The 16344-nt window shown below is 38.9% G+C and overlaps 1 protein-coding gene across 6 annotated transcripts in view; it reads left to right on the top strand.

Annotated features, from left to right (window-relative positions):
- Positions 1 to 16344, top strand: part of TULP4 (TUB like protein 4) — a 139938-nt gene that overhangs the window by 27288 nt on the left and 96306 nt on the right. The gene's annotated exons all lie outside the window — the stretch shown is intronic.

Below are 16344 nucleotides of genomic sequence, written 5' to 3'. Positions count from 1 at the left end.
ATGCCACTTGTATGTCCTTTCTCCAGTGATTGGCATTCGAGTCTCAAATGAGAATGTTCTGTGTGAAAGTTTTTGGGTGTGGGTTCTTAAATTATGTTTGGCCAAGCCTGTCATTAATAATAATAATAATGAATAAGGTTGTGTTTCTAGAAATCTTCCTGGTTAGGAACAAATGTGTGAAAGACTAGAATAGAGGCTAGCAATTTACTTCTCTGCGTGGGGCTACAAGGCTGATGTGATGGTGTCAAATGTACCATACTTAAAGAAGGGAATTGCTTTTTGGGCAGTTAGCTTTGTGGTGGCTGTTTGGCTCCTGCCAGATTTTTTGAGCATTGGTGTGGAGGAAAGCTTGTGCATACAAGATGATGTATTATGCAAAACTCTTCACTGGACTTACTGAACATTGTCCTGTTTCTTAGAGGATAATCACTGCTTTGGGAGGGAATGAAACTGTAATGCTGAGTTTGTTACTGGTGAAAGGTAAATAGTGTAATGGACAAGAAGATTGTTTCTTTAGAAAATATTTTCCTTTTAAGTTAATCTCTTGAAAGATTCTTTAAATAAAATGTAGGAATGGCTCCACTTAAAGCTAGTGTGACAAGTGAAGTTTATTGTTTTTCTGACATATATTCCTGCTCTAATATCACTGTGCTTCAGTTATAAAGCATGAAGTGCTTTAATGAATGAGCATGAGAGGTGAAAACACGGAAGCTAGAAGCTTTCGGTTTGGAATATAATAAGCAATATGCTGTAGGCAGAGCAGTACACTGTACTTCAGTTTTAGAGTGAAAATCTGGAAAAGGTAAAGCAGTGTTGTGCTTTGGGCAAGAACATGAGCCTATTTTTAAGCAGGTCGTGAAGGTGGATGCTGGTCATGTATTTTTGCGGTGCTTTTATGATTGCTGAAAAGATTCCGTGGAACCTTTTGGTACACAGCTCCTTTTTTGTCTGTAGAAGCAATGCCTACAGCGTATCAGAACGAGTAAGAATGTAAAATCCCTGGGACTGAATTACTGGCAGGCACATTACAGTGGTGCACTTGTATGATTCATTGGATGAGACAATAACTGTGAACAAAGTGCTTGGTAGCCTGAGCCAGGGTTGTTTTTACAATTGCTTCAAGGTTGGTTATTAGCATTGGAAACTAGGAAGTGGCTGTTACAATATTTTAATTAACGTCCTGATGTTTTTGTAGTTTCTAGGGAAGAGCAAGGGATTAAAATAAGCATATTCTGTTTGTTCTATGTCAGAGTGAAATTACTGCATTTTGTGATAGATACTTTTTACATTTTGGATAATATTTATAGACTTGATTCTCATTAACATAATGCTCAGAATTCTAACAATTAAAAATGGATGCGTATCTTCCAGTGAAAGATTACAAGGTGCCTATAAATCAAATTGGTTGGATGGTGCTGATGTAGGCGTTCTGTTAATGGGTTTCTACTGTATTAAAAGGCTAATGGCTTCTGTGGCACTTGATGTTTTTAAAATTATTAGTGTTTTCAAAATTATTTTGCGTATGTTTATTTTTCATTGTGCTAACTAATAAGTCATCTTTGATATATTTTAGTAAGATTTGGTATGCTAGTTTCTGGACTGAAATGTTGAAAAAGTAGCACAAGAATATGCAAATTCTGATGCAGCAAATTAAGTAGCCCACTGAATACATTAGAGAGTATGCATAGCAGTTTTAACTGTAATCGTAAAGTAAACTGCTCATTTGTTTAATTTTTTTGGATTGTCCAAGTGCATGACTGTAACTGCAAAAAATACCCTGTTTGCTTTAGCACAGGATTTAGAAGTGGGAAGGGATATAAACATGTCTCAGCTGGGCTGTCCAATGAATTATTTTTAGTTGCAGCTTTTCAAAAGAACCCAGTCCTTTAAAAAATATATATATATATTCAAGAACTATTGCTTTTCATACCGCATTGTTTTATATAAGTCTCTGGATGGCTCTTATCTTGGGTTTGTTTTAGAGCAAAAGGAAGTTACAAGTCCTCTTTCCTATGTTAAAAAGAAATCCTTCCTTCTTTTCTGTCCACCTTTTTGGACTTGTGTGTAAAAGTTCTGAACAGTTCTGGCAACACAGACTCTTTCCAGAGGTCCATTAAAAATAAAAACAAACAAATATACCTTTTCAGCAGTGTTCGTTGGTTTGTAGTGTTACTGCTAAGAAAATAGGAGAAATTATAGACACAGATATGTTTTAATTGTAACTGACATTTGAATCTCTACTGTGATTTCTTTTATGATTAGAAAAGAAGTCTTGACAGCTTAGGGATCGGTCATTGCCTTCTGGAAAAGCTGTGATTTGTGGACGCTTAAGAAATCTTGAGGTAGAGAGATGCTGTAACAATGCCTTTTGGCTACAGGCTCCTCCGTGGTCCAAGGCACACGCTGATGTAAACTGCAGTGGTATTGCAGATCTCTCCTGCTTTCCTGTCTGCACAGACAAGACAGGACAAGGTTTAGAGGCAGAAATGTTACCTTTTTTGTTAAGGCAAGCTTGTGTAATTGGAGAAATAAAACAAGCTTTTGGGCATACATGGTGCTGAAAGGACTTGTATTTCTGACAGCTTGCCTGATTTTTACAACCCTGCTAGTTAATATAATAAAAGTTGTGAAGTCTGTCTACGAACCATGCCCTTCCTCTGTCCTCAAACTGTTGTATGAAACAACAACAACAACAAAAAAAAACAACACTGCAGAGACGGGCAGAATTACTGCTTCTGTGAGAAGGGTCCTGCTGGGGAGTGGATCCTCTGTCTTTCTGAACTGGGTGTTGACTTTTGCATTAAGACTGTTATTGCCTGGTTATTCTCAGTACTTATTTTCAGGAAGGATAAAGACACTGAGGTTTTGTGTAGACTCCTTGATTTGAACCTTTTTGAACTGTTTTCTTTGGGCTTAAGCTGGTTGTTTGTGTGCTTTTAATTTCTTAATGCAGGCTTTATAAGAGCTAAAATACATTTTTATTCTCTTGATTAATCAGTAATTCTAAATCAGATTCTTGATAAAGCTTAAATATGTTCCATGGCATACAAAAAGTCTTTTGTAGGCTTCGCTCTACATGTAGTGAAGGAGTGAGATAACTATTGACTGTTGGCATAAGAGCACCTGAAAAAGGAAAGTCACGAGTCAGTATGTCATTACGAAGGCCTTGCCTGCGTAAGCATAGCTACAGGATCTACTGAGCATCTGAATAGTGGAGAAATTGGGTTTTACGATACAATTTCTGAGCCATAATAATCATTAAGGACATTGCCTTTGCTTTAAACTGTTCCCAGAGGAATTCATCAAATTAGAGATAGTCTGAACAGATAAGGTACCCATTACAAACTATAAACATTTCACAATATAATTGAACATAAAGCACCAAGTAATTGCTTGTCAAGTATAGCTAGAATGCAATAGCATAGACAGAAAAAAATGTCAGCACTCGTCCTTGGGCAACTGGTATCTGTTCTGATAGTGTCTTTTATGAGCACATGCAAGCTTCTGAGGGAATGCTCAGCATTCGCTGTACATTAGGAGCTTCTGTGAAGAGAAGCTATCTGTTTGTCTAACAAATGTTACAGAAAATAACAAAAATTAATTGTAATCGAGAAATCTTATTTTTGTGAATTTTTAAACAGAAATGGTTTTCAGGTTTCAAAATAAATTTGTGATGTTCCAGCTCTGGAATTATTTGTGAAATGATTGTATTGGAAAATTTTATCTTTATACATTCATAATTATTATTGTTTTTACATTTTAAGGAAATGAAACGTACACAGCTTTATTAATGGAAGTAGCACCAAAAAGTAGCTTTTGGTTAGCCTGGTCAGAATGTAACATAAATGGAAAGTATAGTGGTTTCACTTGTATTCAAGAGACTTGTCAAAGCTTCTGGCCACGACAAGACTCCAGCAGAAGGGAGCTCAGTTCACTCACTCTGGCTAGTAACAGGGCTTTCAGGTTGGTGGTGGAAGACAAGGTTCTCAGGTTGATGGAGCCTCTTTTGGCAATTTTGATTGCTCTCTACTGGCAACAGAAATCTGTTTGTACATCTGTGTGAAAACCTTTGGATCTGAACTGGTGGAATGGCATCAAAAACCAGAGCTGTTAAAGCAGGTAGGAAGTGCTAGAAATGCAAGTGTTGAGAGAAGCCATTCAACTTTGGCTAAAATGTGGGATAAAACTGATGTCCAAGAGGAGACAGAGTATATTTCTGAGGATAAATCCATATAATATTCCCACACAAGACAGAATTGCTAGAAATCTGCAGGAGCAGGTAATTATTACCTGAGGTAAATGTGTGCATGTACCTTTTTATGCACAGGAGAGAAACACAGATGTGGCTGGAGTAGAGCCAATCTTTCAAAATAAAAACAGTAGCTTTTATGAAACCGAGGAAACATGGGGATCTGGCATTCACTGATGGTCTGCAGTATCGTAGAATCATTAAGGTTGAAAAAGACCTCTAAGATCATCCAACTGTCCACCTACTACCAATATTGTTCACTAAACCTTGTCTCTAAGTCCTCCCTCAGCTCTAGCTTTCTGGTGGTCTTGTATTTTGCTTGTTCATCTGCCTTGCTTTGAATGAAATAATGCCTGCTCTTCCTATAGGCATTCATGCACTTTCAGCATTGCTTTCCTGCAGATTGCCCGTATTCATTGTCATAAAGACTCAATGGTGATGATAGCTGAAACAAATTAGAAGCAGCTTTTTGGTATATGTGCCCAAGATGGAAATTATTGGTGTGCAGTGTTAGGTGTTTTGCTGCTTCACTTGAAATATTCTGTCAAGGCAGTGAGTGAGACTTTGTATTGAAATGCAGATTTAATATTTTTATTTAGTCTGAAAATGATAAAACATATAGGAGATAATATAAACTTAGTGTTTTGGAGTAGCTGTTAATTTTTAATTTCCTTGAATCATAGAATCAACCTAACCATACAACCCTAAATCTAACAACTCCCTGCTAAATCATGTCCCTGAGCACCACATCCAAAAGGTTTTTAAGCACATCCAGGGATGGTGACTCAACCACGTCCCTGGGGAGTCTATTTCAGAGCTTAACAACCCTTTTTGTAAAGAAATGTTTCCTGATACCCAACCTAAATTTACCCTGGTGCAACTTGAGGCCATTTCCCCTCATTCCTGTCACCTGTCACCACTGAGAAGAGACCAACCCCCCTCTCGCTGTAAGCACCTTTTAGATATTGGAAGGGAGCAATAAGGTCTCCCCTCAGCCTCCTTTTCCCAGACTAAACAGCCCAGTTCCTTCAGTCTCTCCTCGCAAGGCATATTCTCCAAGCCCTTCACAAGCATTGTTGCCATTCTTTGGACCTGCTACAGCACCTCGTTGTCCTTTCTAAGGTCATTATGTTTGTGATCTTTGGGACAGAACATTGAAAATTTTTCAGTACCAAAGCAGTCTTGTTTCTTAGGTTGACTTCTCTAATACCCCTAGTAGTGCTAGAAGTAGCTAGCTTTTAAGGTATTATTCCTAAATTGTTGGTGCAAATGTTGGTAGCAACTGAGTTTGGAGCATTATTTCTACTGATTCTCTAGATACTGAGCTTTCCTGTACCACTACTGTACTGTTGGAAAATAGAGAATTTTACATGGTGAACATCCATTAGTATTGTTATTTATTGCAGGTGGAGTTTTTGTTTGGTTTTGTTTTTTTTAGCAGTTTGTTTTGTTGATCTGATAAGTGATTATTTGTTGATTAATTAAATAGCAGCATCTATAAGTGCAGGAAAGGAGCTGAGAATTTAGGCAGAAGTGGGCATGAGCAAGACCTGGGGAACAGAGCAACCTATAGGGTTGGATGGGAGTTTGGGACTATTTGGCTTTGAGGCATAGGAATAACTGGAAGGGATATAATATAAAAGCCTGCTGCTTTTGTAACAGGAATTTCTGCCAGACCCTGGGGTTGGATCTATTGTTCTGAAGTCCCAAATTCCCATTGTTTTGTACACAGCTATCAGATACGGTCAGAGTATCTTCATCTTTTGTAGCAAGTGATCCAAATCAGAGATGACAACTTTAATAGCTGTTAGTTAAATGTGGGTAGTTGGTATCAGTCCTGCTCATCATTTTGTGGATTGATGATGGATGTCAGGAGCAGCACAAAGGTTTTCTTTTGTAAAGCCTAGGCAGACAGCCACTGTGTATCAGCGGGAAAGATTAAGCTATCAGAAGCTATGGAATGTCAGGATTACCTGCGGCTGATTTACCATGTCAGTTTGTTTGTTGTGTTGGTGCATACATATTGTAATTAAGTTTTTAATTATCTGACCTCATACAGGTGTTTTTTTTTCTGTTTTACTTGGTTGATGAATGGTACCCTGTGAATAGGGAACAGTTTCCTGAGCTAAGCCTGTATTACTTGCTTTGGAAATCAATAAATATGCAATGAAGGATGTAGAAGACTGCTTGAGAAGATGGGAATTCGTGTGGCTGAATGTTGCTGTGAAGAATGGGATTCTCACTGAGCTTTTCACCGTAATCAGAGTGATTCTCATTTTCTGAATAATAGGAATAGTGGTTTTAACATCTTTGGAACTGTGAAGATGAATTAATTCATTTTCTTATATACTCACATGCTGTCATTCTACACAGCCAGCGTTTCTTGGTCTTAAAGCATTTACTTTTGTCATTCCATCTTGTTATCCTTTTGAAGATCTGATTTCATGAGCCAATTATTTTAAAATAAATGTTCATGACTCATCTTCAGAAACTGGTCATGAGATGTGGCCCTGCAGCATGTGGGCACCGCTGCAGTGTTTCTGTGGCATATATGTAGGGAATTTGGAGGGAATTTTGTCCTTGATGGACAGCATAGCTAACTTTAAATCTTGAATCTTAAGGTTTATTGCTGTCAGAGTATGGAGTTGTTTTTTTTTTTTCAGTTGTGTTTTATATTCAGCTTATTGTGGTTCAGTCAGTTCTTCAGCTTAGAAGTTACCTGTTTGAAGCTTCAGAACACTTCCAGTGACGCAGATCATGCCCAGCGGATGTGTAATGATTCCTGCTAATGGGAGGTTTTAATAACTGAGTTCAGTGCTGCTGATGTTAGAGATATTAGAACTAACTTGTCCTATTGAGCTCGACTCTTAAATCACTCTTTAGAAATTCTGTGATGTATTGCTGTACTGCAGTGGTTATTAAGAGTGAGAATCATAGGTGTTTAATTGGATCAGAAGCACAGCAGCGTGGCTCCCAAGGGCAGGCATTGGAAACTAGAGAAAGTAAGTCAGTGTGGGGGGTGAAGTTTTTTATTATTAATGAACTCCTAAGTCCCTTGAGAAACACAAAGAATTTACCAACAAACTTGCTTAGTAATGCTGCAAATACCACCTTAGACTGAAAAATCAGGCTAAGCTCTTACTTCTCACCAGTAGGTTTTGCAGGTTAAAGATGATGAGGCATCTGTGCCATTTGTCCAACACGGTGTCTTCATTGGGTTTGAGCAGATGTAATGCACTACTGTACTATCAGAGACAGTCTTTTAGTTTTGAGAACAAAAGCATGCATTCTTTTCTACTTTACTGTGTTAAATCTGTGTTGGTAACTTCTCTTGAATGTCACCAGTAGTGAATTTTGAATACACACAGGGAGCAAATATATTCATTAAACATTTGCTGCTATTAAGTAAATCACACTTAAAACTGGAGGTGCATTTTAAAGGCTGTCTGTTGCCAGTATGAAGTAAAGGCCTAGCAAATCCTGTACAGAAGATGTGTGAGCAATAGAGGAGCTGTGATCCTTTGGGCTTTTTAGACCGCGTTTTTCAGAAGCAGTGCTGATGGGTGCAATGTGTCTGGACCAGTGATGCCAGTCTTTCTACTCAAGTAACTATAAATATGTTCTTCACCGTGTTTTTTTTTTTATTTTGTTTTGTTTTGTTTTGTTTTGAATGTGCTATGAATTCCGAGCCCATATGCTTTGTCAAGGCCACACTAGCCCACTGGCAGAGCTGAATTGCATGCCTTACGCAACTGCAGGAAGTTAGTGCAAGTGTACACTTGTAGGGATTGCACTGCAGCTGGGCTGTAGCAGAGTAATTGGGTTTGCTTCCCCTGTTTTGCAGGGTGTTGGTCAGTGAAGGACCCTGCTTGTCCCTAAGTCAAGCTAAAGAGCAGAAATGACCAAGGCAGGATCTCTCAGTCACTAGGATGCCAAAATTCCTGATGTCCAAAAGCTGTTAAATATTGTGAGTCTGTGACAAACTCTAGTATGAATAGCATGCTAGAGCTTCCAGAATGTTAATCTATTTTATGATCTCCCTTTATAAATAAAGCTATATAATAAAGTGCTTCAAGGTCCTTTTGGATGAAAGGCATTAGATAATGGCGCCTTTGGATGTTTACCTCTTGTCTGGGCCTTTTAATTCATTTATCACTCAAGGGCCTTATTGCAGTAACTCTATTCTTGCCCGTGTGTGTTGTGAAACCATTTGAATGTCATTCTTATTTATTTTAGCTTATTTCTTAATTTTCTGATTGTGAGACATCCATGGGTTGAATATGAAGCACTAAAACCAAATCCCTATGTAAAACTGTCATATGAAGCACACAGCCAAGCAAGATTATAATAAACAAAAAATCAGGCACAAGGACAAGCCCAGTAGACCTGCAAACCACCCACAAAGGGATTTGTTCCCAGCTACTCAAAGGAACGGGATGAACATGGGTAGCAGCTAAAAGAGCAAAGGCAAGGGATGCAAAATAGATAAAAATAGTTCTGTTGAAAAAAACAAGGCTTGCATAAGAAGCCGCCAGAAAAGGACAAGAAAAGCAGATCATGGTGAAATGTTAAGCAAAAATGCAAGCTGTCATGGGTGGAAGACGCCTCATGATATGGCATCCCGTATCCTTAACCCTTGTTGTGAATTTGTTTTAACAGATTCAGTTTACTGCCAGTTCTGTGATCTGAACTGCAGTGCTTTACCTGGGCTGAATCATTGTCCCCAAATGGGTTGAATGATTGAGGGCTGGTGGAAAGCCTAAAACTCAGCATGGCATTTTTGTAGGGCCCACCTGATTCAGAACAAACACACCCTGAATGCTATGCTGCTCCTTCATTACACCTTCTGGCAACCCACCTCTGATTTCTGCCTTGCATAGTTACAACCTTACGGAATTCGTACTGACTTATTTTTTCCACATGGGCTATTTAGGTATTTATTTAAATGGTAGTAATAATAATAACAACAATAAATATCTCTTCAGTTCCACTGCTGGTTTTCCTCAAATAACATTCCTGTAGTTTTTTCTCCCTCTCACCCCCTTTGCAATCACATCATTTTACATTGACTTTTTTACGTTTTACAAAACATTTTTATGTTTTCACTTGTTACCAAATTTTTGCCTTTTTCCTCTTCATTTCTTTTAAGTGTCTTTGCATGAAATGGATACTTGGCAAAACTGGAAGTTGCCTGTTTTCATATAAAACATAAAGTAATTGACATAGCAAAGGGAACGTGAAGGAGCATTTTCTATTGCATCAGAGCTTTGAGTTTATTGCAGCTCTCTTTGTCACTGCACTTGTCTTCACAAATCAAAACTCATCATGTCCAGGGGAAGCCTCATCCTCTTCCTTGTTGCTTTCAGTGAGCACAAGGATTGATGCTTTCTATGTTCAGCTATGCAGGAGTGTGGTATAAAAGGAGTATGAAAGGAAGAGGCAGTCTTCATAAGTAATTAGCAATTCTCAATTCCTGTTTTTCATTTGGTGGAATGCTCTGAGACTTTGGAAAACTGTTACCGTGCTACTGGTATACTGATGTGATGAAACACACCACAGTCTTTAAAGCTTTCAGATTAGATGGAATACTAGTGGTCAGCTCTTTTTGTTTGTTTGCTTGCTTGTTTGTTTTTATCTGCCATTCTGCAATTTATAAATTATTTTTTTTTCCTATATTCATGGGAGTTTCCATTCTCATTTTGGAATTTGAGCAGCTCTTCAGCAGTAGTTGGTGATTAGCATGTTTGTCTTTCTGGTCTGATTAATACTAATTATGAGCTCCAGAGCCTTTAGATATTTCTCAAGGAGCTCAGTTCCACTTTCTGGCATGCCAGCTGGATTCTCGTTGCTTACTTATGGATTCGTTTGGGCCAGAGATTTATGCAGTGAAAGGAGTCCTGCAAGGTCTTGGGGTATTCACTGTAACTGTGATTTGGTCTAGTAATGCTCTGTGCTGAAACACAAGTGGAGTGGAGGGGCATCGCTGAGTTCTGCTCTCTGGTGACAGTGACGAGATTTGAGGGAATGGCATGGAGCTGCTTCAGGGGAGGGTCAGTCTGAGTGTTAGGAGGAGGTTCTTCACCAGAAAGCAGTGGACATGGAACAGCTCTCCAGAACGGTGGGCACAGCTCCAAGTACCAGAGTTCAAGGAGCATTTAGATACCACTCTCAGACACTGAGTTTGGATTTTGGGTGGTACTGCTGGTAGAACCAGGGAGAATTCTTGTGGATCCCTTCCAACTCAGGATATTCTATTACTGTCGTAGAAGCGAATATGCATGAAGCTGCCTGCTTTGCTGCTGGCAATTGCAACTGGCAGTGTTTATAATTAAAATACAGATTCGTGTCACCAGTTTGAGACAGGACAGCATGCAGTTGTAGATGTTGAAGGCTTTGTCCACAGTAATTAGGATGGTCAATAACAGTATCAGATCAAATGTGCAGATGTTAAAGTCTTTCCTCTGGCAATGGTCAGTACCAATCTGAAGGAAAGAGCTGAGGCACGGATAAGCTCAGTTATGCCTTTCCAGCGCATTTCCTCACCCTCTAGCAGTCTTGCAGCTTAGGATCTTCCTGGGCCAGGGACATGGGCTTTGTATCTGCATCACAGTCCCCTATGAATTTCCCTAACAATTTTTTTGTATCTGTTTAAAATTCTGGCATATCCTATGTAATGAATTGTGGAAATTACCTGGGAGTTCTGTGGAAAAATTTGTTCTTCTGTAGTTTGAATATCTGTCCTTGTAACTTCCTTCAGTGACCTTCATTTTCTGTACTAGAAAAAGCAGTAATAGTTGTTACCTGTTCACTCCTGGTATAATAAATCTACATGATAGCTTATGGCATGATAAATAGTGATTTATTTTCCTGATTTGAATAGTGCTAGTTTGTAGCTTGTACAGAACCTAATATATTCCATACATTTGAATTGCCTTTTTTAATTTTTTCCTCCCTGTATTCTCATTGTGTTTTCAGGTTGCTTTATATCCATTTTGAGACTAGAGGCAGAAGAACCAACATAATGGGAATGAAAACCCACACAGTGGCATAATGATGGCTTCTGTTTTCCCACCCCCTTACAGCTGTGAATGGTGACCAGCGTATTAATGACAATTACCTCTTAGTATAGTTAGAGCTGATGTGTTTCTTTGAAACCAACTCTGGTGGGGGTGCATTTTAGCTAGTGATGGATACAGAACCTGACATGGACTCCCAGTGCAATTCCTACTTCTTTGTTCCATGTAATATTTGTCAAAACAGTGTCGATGAATGATGATTTTTTTTTTGCAGCATGAAGGATGGCTGCATTCAGCACGCACGTGCTCAGATAAAAGAAGTTGAATGGCTTTAAAAGCTGAGTGAGTCAGTCTGACAAAATCACATTGGCATACCTGGAGTGTTGTATGCGCAGGTGGAAGCGGAGAGATCTGTCTGTTCATGGGAGAAAAGGAGTTTGGTTTAACAAGGCTACTGCTGTGCAGTGCTAAATTGGTTGGCTGTGGGCACATCTTCACAAGCTTTCTTGCATGGTATCTTTCTGCAAGGCATGTTTCCCTCCTGGAGGTGCATAGCCCATGAACGTGTATGCTTGTGGTACCAGCTGTCCCGATGGCACTGACCCTCAGGCTCCCCAGCGCTGCCAGTGTCGCAGGTGGACCTTTGCTCATGTTGTGAAAGGATCCAAGGGAAGCTGCATTTCTACTGAGGGGAGTTAAGGAAGAAAAGCATCAAGGCAAGCAGATTATAGACTTTGAGTTCTTCCAGAGTTGGTCTTCCTCAGAAACCGTAATTCTTAATGGATTTTGTGGTGGAGAGATACGTGCCTGTGCTTAGGAACCCCATTCTGTGCAATGTGGAGAAGTCTTTTTGAATTGCATCAAGCAGAGAATTAAAATTACTTATCTGCTTGCTAGAAGGTTGGATGAAGTTGTTATAGGACTGACAGTTAAGGGATACTATTTGTTTGTTGGGTTAATGAAAATATACTTTTATATAAGTGTTTTGAGGGGTGCTTCTTTCTCAAAAAAAGCATCTTTCTATTGCTTTTATGTAGATAGGATTGCATACCTTCCCAGCTGTTGTGTTGGGTACAGTGGCAAAAGAACAATGCTTTTGTTTCCTGCTGGCAAATGACTTGATTCAGTAGTATGTGTCCATCTGGAGAATGGAAAGCATTTTTTAAAGCAGTTTGGTAAGAAAGATTAAATGGCTAACTTCTGTACTGTTCAATGGAGTAAAATGAATGTATGGAAATGCTGCAATTTAGCATGTTCTCTTAAGAACACATTAAGATGTAAGGAGCAGGTGAGGAACACAGGCACCTACAGACTTGAGCAAAAATATAAAGGTATGAAGTTCTAGTAACAGAAATTTGTGAAGAACAGAAAAAAAGACAATGCTCAAAAGTCAATTTTAGGTTTGATTAAGCCTCTTTTGTTATGGAGGATACTGTTCATAAACAACATCAGTGTGATCTGTTAACAGAATTGAGCAGATATTTGCTATTTATGACTCACTGGGATGCTTTCATCCCATCACTAACGTTTTCTTGGTTGGATCTGCAGACTTTTGACCAAGAAATTATTTCTTCAAACTAGAAGAACAAAATTAATTAGATTAATTGGTGTTCAAATTGGATTATTTAGCAGGGCTTCATGCATAAATGCATTGGTATCAGTGCATGATCTAAAATGATGATGGCATTGATACTAACATGTAAAGGACTGGCATCTAAAATTATTCACTTGAGGGATAAGTAGTATTTTAAAATCAATTCTTCAGTCTTAGCTGCAAGCCATAGACGACAGTATTTGCTGCTACTAATAACACAAGTGAACAGAGTTGATTGAAGAATTACTTAGGGACAGAATATAGAAGCTGCTGTTTTCCAAGTTACCAGACCTTCTTTCTCTTTTGGCCCCAAACCTGCATGTCACTGTAACTGATAGGTGCAAATCCACCTGCAGTTCAGCTAAGACAGTCTTTGTGTCTTGCTACACAATATAAGGTGAATCTGTTACCCACGGAGAAATGTAGTATTTTAATAAGAAGGAGCATTTAAGATTACAGAGGAAGTTGCTATTGAGACCTGAGAAGCCAAATTATTACGTTTACGGTCTCTTTAAAAGAAGGAAAATCATGTGGAAGCTGAAGTTCCTTTTACTATTTTCAACAAATCAAAGGGAAAAAATAGCTTTCCATTGGATTATGTACTTGCTTGCCATTTAGTTGTCCGTTTCTGGTGAAAGGTGGTGTCTACGATTTGTGTAAATGAAACCACCCAATTGTGGATTCTGTGTTCATTCATAAATTGAAAAGATTCAGAAAATTAACTGCAAGTGAAACGGTTAAGTGTTAGATACTTCAGTTGATTGGAAAATGTTTCTAGGGAATCTGATATATGTTTACTAGAGGGGTGCAAGGGGGAAGCTGACTCTGGCCTCCCAGTAACTGTGATGTTGCTTCAGCATGGGAAGAGAAGTAGGAGAACAGAGAAGAGGAAGAAAGGAGATTAATGCAGAAGTTCTCATGGTAATGAGAAAGATGGCCAGCAAGACTCCTTTTCCCCTTTGTCACTCCTCCCATTTAATGGTGTTGAAATGCAATGTTCGCACCAGAACAGGGAATGGGCTTTCTTTTCAACAGATGTCTTTCAAGAATTACTACTAGGGAGTAAATAGATCTGCACGTTTCCCAAGCTTGATAGCTCTTTTTATAGGCAGGATCTATTTTTGTTATGACCTATTTATAGTGCTTTAGTTTCTTTAATTCACTTGAGAAATGTAGCTTATTTTTCATCTCAGTTGTCTTTCAGTAGTCACATTTTCCATGGCTTTGGAAGCTTCTGATCAGTTGTTTTGGATGTAAATAGTGGTGGGATTTTTTTTGTGTGTGTGAGTGAGGTGATTAATAAGCCTATTTAGTTGGTTTTAGTTTTTTTCTAAGCAGTCCTTTGATGGCCAGCATGCTAAATTCTTTAAATGATCTGTGGGGTTTTTCCTTTTGATTGTTCTTCTCGAGGAGACCTGGAAACATGGAAAATAGCAACTCTAGGTTTTGCAAATGTTAGAGAAACGATTTAAACACAGTTAATATAAAAATAAAACATTGAAAGCTGTAGAAGTCAAAAGATTTATGTGAACTTGACAAACAAAGCAGATTCATTCTGCAGTGCATCTGATCTACATTAAAAAAAAGAAACAAAATTATTTTGGTGCTAATATTTATTTCAGCTGTTTGCATAATATTAATGTGGCATTAATCCTAATGTCAATGTCTGCATTGTGACAGGAAGGATGAAACTTTTGAAATCTGTGTGAGCCCAAAGTAATGGGACCACAGCATCATCTAGTCTGACCACAAGTGTGACATAAACTGTAACATACAGCTAAGTGCAGCATTCAGTCACTTTGTAATTTGGTCCCACCATTTATTTTGGATAAAAATCTTCCCTCGTAGTTGAAAAAAGTAGATTTATTTTGTCCTGCAATGTTGCAAATTTCTATTTCATTGAGGATATGAAAATGTTAAGACTTTAAAATAGTTCGTTTTACCTCTAAGAGATAATCCTGTAGCGATAGTGTCAATAATCTGTAAATTGCTTTGAGGTACTAATTCTTTCATGTGTAGCTGTTGAAAGAAATGTGGAAGGCAGAGATTTTAATTGGTAGCAGTTAATGGCACCCTGGGGCTGGCTGCTGGTAGCTGTGCGCTCAGATAACCAGACGCTCCTCTCCCAGTGTTGTCTTTTGATACTGTCAGAGCTCTTTGTGAAATGGCTAATATTGTTCCAATGAAAGACCGCAGAAATTTCACAAAATCAATTATTTCAGTGTTTTCCTTTGGGGAAAGGGAAATTGAAGTAGTGTTTAATGTGATTGCTGAATTGACTACCAAAAGTGCCTCACACCAGTCCTTTACATGAGAAGGCATCTCAACAAGTGCTCTCATTTTTCTGTCCGTAGATTCTGGAGAGATGAAAATACAAGTGCAGTGGAGCTGAGTTACACACAGTGTGAAAATCTCTTAGGCTATCCTGAGTTCCTGGAAAATTAATGTGTTTAGTTGGGATTATAGAAAAGTAAAAGCTTCTCTACACGATCGCTGTTTTTGGAAGTGCACACAAGTGAGTTTATTATTTTGTATTGCAGGCTACCTATTTTTTAGAACTCAGAACAGGTACAGAGTTTGCCACTTGTTACATTTTTAGGTGTTAGGACATTTTCAAAGAGTAGACAATAAATAATGAACATTAAACAGTGAACTAATTGGTGTGGAGCTCAGTGAAAATCAATTTTTTGCTCATACTCTTTAAACTTGATTTGTATTCTGCCTGTTGGGGAGCAGTACTACTATGCATTTCAATACTGTAAAATAAGTTATTAATTTTACAATGTTAAGTTGACAGCATTTCTATGCAATCACTGTCTCTTACGGATTGGTTGAGGCTCTTTTCTTTTTCAGTCTACCATTGGGATGGTACTCTGTTCAGAGTCTGTCAGCACTGATCTGTGTTCAGCTGGATGAGTGACAGTTGAGTTGGGCACCATGCTGAGAGTGCGACTGCATTATCAGTTTCTGCTACTGCAGTCCTGGCAGGCAAAACTGAGAAAGAGAGCCACGTTGTGCTCTTGGGAGAAGTGGTGCAATGCCAGTAAAGCCACTGGGGCCAAAGGCTGCTCAGTACTTTTGTATTTGGGAAAGCTGTGCAGGCAACTCCTTTTGGGCACTGGTCAGCTGGCTCCTTTGCCAGTCCTTTAGACAGTTGTCTTGGATGAGATAAGGGGTTGCATGATCTTTGCTCCTTTTCTTGATATACAGTACCCAAACAAGGCACAGTTGACTTCACAATCACAGAATTCGCAGAATCACAGAATTGTAGGGGTTGGAAGGGACCTCCAGAGATCATCGAGTCCAACCCCCTGCCAAAGCAGGTTCCCTACAGCAGGTCGCACAGGTCGGCATCCAGGCAGGTCTTGAACATCTCCAGAGAAGGAGACTCCACCACGTCCCTGGGCAGCCTGTTCCAGTGCTCCGTCACCTCACTGTAAAGAAGTTCTTGCGCATGTTTGTGCGGAACTTCCTATGCTGCAGCT

This window comes from Tympanuchus pallidicinctus, unplaced genomic scaffold (genome assembly GCF_026119805.1).
Source record: "Tympanuchus pallidicinctus isolate F22 unplaced genomic scaffold, pur_lepc_1.0 scaffold1, whole genome shotgun sequence".
In the NCBI taxonomy this organism is placed as follows: Eukaryota; Metazoa; Chordata; class Aves; order Galliformes; family Phasianidae; genus Tympanuchus; species Tympanuchus pallidicinctus.
This window is presented reverse-complemented; position numbering and strand designations above follow the sequence as displayed.